The sequence below is a fragment of the Dermacentor silvarum genome, chromosome 8 (assembly GCF_013339745.2).
Source record: "Dermacentor silvarum isolate Dsil-2018 chromosome 8, BIME_Dsil_1.4, whole genome shotgun sequence".
Taxonomy (NCBI): domain Eukaryota; kingdom Metazoa; phylum Arthropoda; class Arachnida; order Ixodida; family Ixodidae; genus Dermacentor; species Dermacentor silvarum.
Window position 1 is genome coordinate 19,007,701 of NC_051161.1, and position 6,000 is coordinate 19,013,700.

Below are 6,000 nucleotides of genomic sequence, written 5' to 3' on the forward strand. Positions count from 1 at the left end.
TGTTGTAGTGTACAGAGAATGCACGCTCGAATTCGCCGCCTCTAACTGTCCACCGTCTCGATCGACAAGAGGAAACGCAGGTGGCTCAACACTCTGCTTTCGTGTGTTGCACTTCGTCTATAATGAGGGCGCTGTTGGTCAAGTATACTTCCTTTTATTTTTTTATTCTTCCGGGTTTTTCGGTTTTGTTTATACACGAAAATCCACATCGAATTTAACAAGACCAATGATATAGACAAAATGAGAACAGATCAAGATTTTCCAAGAAGGCTGCGCTGCGCGAGCTGGCTATAAAAGGCAAGAAAGAAAATTAAATAGAAAAGAGAGGCTGAAGAGCAAGACAGCCAACATATGGGCTGACCTTCTTTCCATGTCCTCTGTGACGCCATTGAAGCTTCTGGACACGCAAGATACCGCCCGTCTGTGAGAAAATACATATCTCATGTTGCCAGAACAGAAAAAAAGGGGGGAAGGAATGCAACCGTCTAGTCAGACAGAAAGCGTGGAAGTAAGTGTGAATCCAAGTAACCGGGAAACCCACCGTGGGGTGAGCGTGGTGGTTTGTTCCTTTTTTCTTTATCAATGATGGATTCCTCTTCCGACCTCTTCCTACCTCTATTTTACAGAGAATAGCTATTTTGTACCCCGTTTTTAGTTTGTTTTCGCTTGAATGTAGGAGCATAGCTGCGCGCAGAATGTAAACCAACTCGCTGGAAATTCTCTGAAAAAAAAAAAAAAACAAATCTCAGCGCTAATGGAATAGTAAACTCGGTGGTAATGCTACTCCACTCAACGTGAAAACTGTGGAAGTGGGGAGCAATGATTCGCCGGTTTTCCCCTTGTGTTTTTCTTGTATTTATCTCGTTTTATTCTGTGCTTATCTTGTGTTTAGCAATCCATCATCTGTTTTGACACCTGTGCTAAGGCACAGCTGGTGGGAAACCGCCATGCACATGGAGCCAAACCACGACGCACAAGGAGCCGAAGCCTTTGCTGATGATAGAAGTGACTTTAACAGATTTCTGGTAATTATTTCAATTAATTCATGCGTGTTCCTGCATTTTATATTATTCTGAATCTATAGTTACTTTAATTTTACCCGGTTTCGCGCTGGTATTGACAAGTTTTGGCCCTGTTTTGCGCTTCTGTTTTCTCAGCGTAACGACATGACACATGACACATTAGACGCCGATAGCCCGGGCCCCTAAAGTGCTCCGCACTTAAAAATTGACTGAGGTTTAACTCTTGTAAACCTCGTTATCACGAGCGAAAGGTCTGTTTGGCTTGGTTTTGCAACTACTATGCACACAGTGTTTCGTTAATGCACGCTTCCGTGCTTGGTAAGCTTCTCAATAACGTACTAATCTGGCCTCCCAACTGCTCCGGTGTTTGCGTGAGATTTCAGCCAACTTTGCCTTTGCTCGAGATTTCGCAGCCTGCCGTCTAGCTATATCCACTGGTTGATTGGATTCAGCATGTCGCTTGCGCTGAAGCGCACGCAGAGACGGCCCAGCCGGCGCGCCATCCATGGCGAGACTGAGTACTACTAAGTGGTTCGTTTGGAAAAGGAAAGGTTGGCACTATCTTCTGCAGCCCTTGAGGGAGCATGGCTCAGCGCCAATGAGTGACCAAGCGCTGGCGAAGCAGCCGTAAAACCCTCGCCTATTCACGTGGTACCGAACGGCGAGGCTCCGAGCGTTCCGAGCGAGCGTAGCTGCGACGCGTCTCCGCAGCGGATCACGTGGCGTGACGTCACACCTGCCACAATGTGGGCTCGGGCGGCTCAAGGTCGTTGCGACCCGATGAATGACCTTGCAAGACATGACGTAGTAGAGATTTCGCTCTAATAAATCACTCCTGTCAGCACTCAAAGCTCGGTCTGCAACGTATGCGATGTAAAGATCCGCACAAACTAGTGTAGCTGGCTGAAGCATCGCCTCCAAAACCAGCGGCCCAGCGCGTTGCTTCCCCGCGGATATCTCAAAGGCTCCTTGCACGTGCTAATGAGTCGTGCCATGTTAGATGTTAACGGGAAGCTACATGTCGGGTGGGCGAGCAGAAAAAAAGCTCAAGGCACAGTTCGCCGTCGTCGCTGCGAGTTTACTGATACCGTTAAAAAAATAAACGATCGGGAAAAAGTCAAGGCACAATGGCAGAGAGGCGAAAAAGACAGGCTTTTCGTTGTCTAAGATGTGCAGTTTGCTAAACGTTTTCGTGAAGCTATAGAAAATCATTTCTTTAAACTTCTCGCAAACTTCTTCCCGTCCTTTAGAAACGTCTCGCTTTCTTGTTTGTTGGTTTAATGAAGCATGATGCACTCAAAAACAGTTTACACTCTTTAGGAGCGTATCTTTGTCCAACAACAATGATCGTCATCTGTCTTGCTCACGTTTCCTTCCTTGAAAACTGCGCTCCTTACTTGTCTCTCAAGAGTTTTATGTCACGCTGATTACGACCATGCCGTTAGGGACCTAGAAGTTCCGCACACGCAGTGTTAAAGAAAGGAAAGGCATGCAAGATAGATGACGATTATCGTCGTGGGACAAAATGAGCCCCGAAGGGTGTGAACTGTTTTTATAGAGTATATATACAAACAACTCATGCCCCAGGGTATGATAAGCTTGTATTACTGCTGTGTGGGATTCTTTCCTTGCCTACGTGTTTCTTGGGCTTTCAACTTGGCGAACTTATACATACGAACGCTTAAGATTAAGCCGCTTAAACGGCGCCTCCTTCGTATCATGCCAGCTTGACTAACTAAACTCCGGAAAATGCACGGTTGGTCTTGCGAGGGACGATGTAGTGTAAGGCTCCGGATTAAGTTTGGCCTGTTCGGATTCTTTAACCTGCACCTAAGTCAAACGTACGAGAGTTCTTGCATTTGCGTATGTGATGGAAATTCTGAAGCCTTGAACTAATAGTGCTGAGCAACTGCTGAAATATATGTCATGTTATATTTGTAGGGCTAGGGATGAGTAACAGTGTTGGGGATGCTTATGCCACGTGTGACCCTGCGGCACATTTACCCCACACAAGTTAAATCAAGATTCCAGGGCGGGTCGATTTACGGCATGGTTTTGGAAGGCTAGATCCGCCTTTACGTAGTACACCGTTCTCTCGCTTCTCCTCGTGGTTAAATCAGATGGAAGAGCAAACGTACGCGAAAGGCGTTTGTCCCACGTTCGATTTCCAGAGTAGGACGTATAAGAGACGCGTAACATTATCGAAAATGCGCCGATACAGGTACTCGTTTCACCTAGGTGGAAAGGGAGCCCCCTTTGCTACGACTGTGACGCGAGAAGGCTCGGTTATGTCAAGGCCCCGCGGCCTCTGTCCCCATATGCTATACGTATATACCGGCAAGCGGCAGACACAGAGACGCTAACGCAATTAAGTCTCGATGCCATCGTGGCTGAGCGCGCACCGTTTACCGAGGAGGACGTAATTTTATTTGCTCCTCCAAGTCGTATAGCGTGGCGGTGTCCCATCCTGCGGTTGCCAGCTGTTTCCAGGCAAGAAGCAACGGTGGCGGCTTCTGTTTGCCGTTCTGATTTTACGGTCCTTCTCCGAGGCGCTGAGATGGTCTGTCGCGTAATTCTCTTTGCGCGCTCGCGTGAGCTTGCTCGGGCTCATACTCCTTTCCACGAGTGCTAGCTTAACGCGCGAGGAGCTCTTGGTTGCGGGTAAGTTCTTGAAACAATTTGCTATCGTACCACTTTTGCAACTAAATATATCGGTTGTACTCCTTCTTGCTATGCGAAGTGAGATATTTTATATGAGTAGAATGTTACTCTTCGTCACCAAGAACACGTTATTACCGTAAACTGAAAAAAAAAGAAAAAAAAAAGATTTCGCGCACATTTCACTCGCCTTGTAGCATATTACGCTATATACTCACTTCCTTCTTTCTTGTTTTAATATTCACCTTTCTCCTTCCCTAGAGCAGAGTGCACAACCAGACGCATTTCTGGTTAACATTCCTTCCTTCTCCCTTTTTTTCCTCCTCTTCCTGCTTTATGTATTCCCAGCTTTGATTACACTTGGAGGCACGAGAAACTTGCTTCCTCGTTTCAAATGGCAGCAATCAGTTCTTCTATTGTCTCCGTAGTAAATTAAAGTGATAAAGTTATTTCGTTATTGACTTTTTTCCGTTTATTTTTCTGTCCTTTCTTTTTTTTCAGCATCGTCATATACTGAGTCTTTGTTGTACCCAATGCCTTAGCTCGTCAGAGTGCAGTATTCTGGGTGTTATAAAAGCATAGGCAAATATCTTTTTTGTCCTCTAATATAGGTGACTCTTGTTCTATATACCTGATCTGTTGTGTACTCAAACCAAGTTTAGAATGAAATTCGCAGAAATGTGCTTACTGCTAATCACCAGAATCACGTAGTGGACGAAATAGCCAAACATGGATCCTGGATCTTTTATCATATTTATATTTAAACCAACGCTAGCTCTCAGGCACAAGGCTGATTTACTCGGTTTTATTGCTATATTAGCACATTCCGAAATGTCGTTTTCTGAAGTTCTTTAGAATGTTCATTTGTGGTGGTTTCAAGTTCCAGAGACCCACCAGTTCAGTTTCTATGGCGTCGTATGCTGAGGTTGAGGTCGCGGATTCAATCCCGGCCGCAGCGACCGCTTTTTAATGTGGGTGGAATGCGAAAAAATCGCCCGTATACTTAATTGAGGGTGCAGCGGTTCAAAGCCACAGGTGATCGAAAAGAATCCGGAGTCTCCCAATATGGCGGGCTTCATAATCAGATTGCAATTTTGGCATGTAATACCTCAGATTTTTTTTTATTTCAAAGCTAGACAGGTGATTATGAGGGACGCCGTAGTCGCGAACCATCGTGTGGTCGCGAAATCCATCGTGTGGGTACTTTAGGATACACGAAAATGTGAGTGAATCATAATTTTCTCTGTTTTTTTTATTTCAACCCATCTAATATGGCTCTCGCGATCTGGAATCTAACCAGTGATTTTGCGGCAGAACACTATAGCCCACAGGGCCTCCACAGCGCGTCGTTTCGAATGTGTGCAGCGCCAATCGTTCGCCTCTACACCGTTCATACATTGTCTCACGTCCTCACTTCTCATTTCTCTGCTTACAAAGCAACGCGCTCCGAGGAAACTGGAACACGAAAGCGAAAGCAAACTTTTAAAACCCGCACCATAATCGTCCCAGCGCAGCCATGATATCGCGCGTTAGCATATCTTACACCGTACACTTTCGAAAAACAGACCGCTAGAGACCGCCACCTACTCCATAGACACATCTCTCTATGCATTCTCTCTCTATTGCCACCTCTTGTGTGCGTGCAACCCTTTTCATCCTCTCCGTAAGCAGGGCTCAATGCGAGCCTCATAGTCTGCAGCACAGACCGTCCTTTGCGAAGCCGCAAGTTCACGGTGCCTGTTGCCCATGACGCGGCGGCACAACGCGAAGCCACAATCGAGCGCCGGCTTCACTTTTCCGTGTTTGCATGCTTCGCGTCGAAAAGACGGATCGTGCGTTCAGCTCCAGCTGCTCCAATACCAGCCTTGTTTCCTAAAAGGCGTCGGCGCTTGGCCGGTGTTTGCAAGCGCGCTCCCGCGCTTTCTGTGAGCGGGAACGCATTGTCATGCACGCGCGGTTATTGCAGGAAATTGCCGGAACTGTGCGCTTCGAGGGATGGGAGGGGGTTACGCTCGGAACGCGGCCGCAGTCCTGTAGTTATTGCCTCCGTAGCCAAATTCCGTTGCGAATATTCGTTGTCATTGTGCTATACGGCAACCGCGCGCCTAGCTGCCGCGATATGAAAGAAGACAGTGCGGTTGGAACGTTATCGGGTAACATCCGTGATGTGTGTGTGTGTGTGTGTGTGTTTTTAAATATACGGGAGTATTTGGCGGAAGTTGCACGCTGGTCACAACAGGCAGCTTCGCTGATCTGTTGCACTCGTCTCCCTAATATTCACAAATAGCTGCTTATCCTGAACAGAGCGAAACCTAGTTAT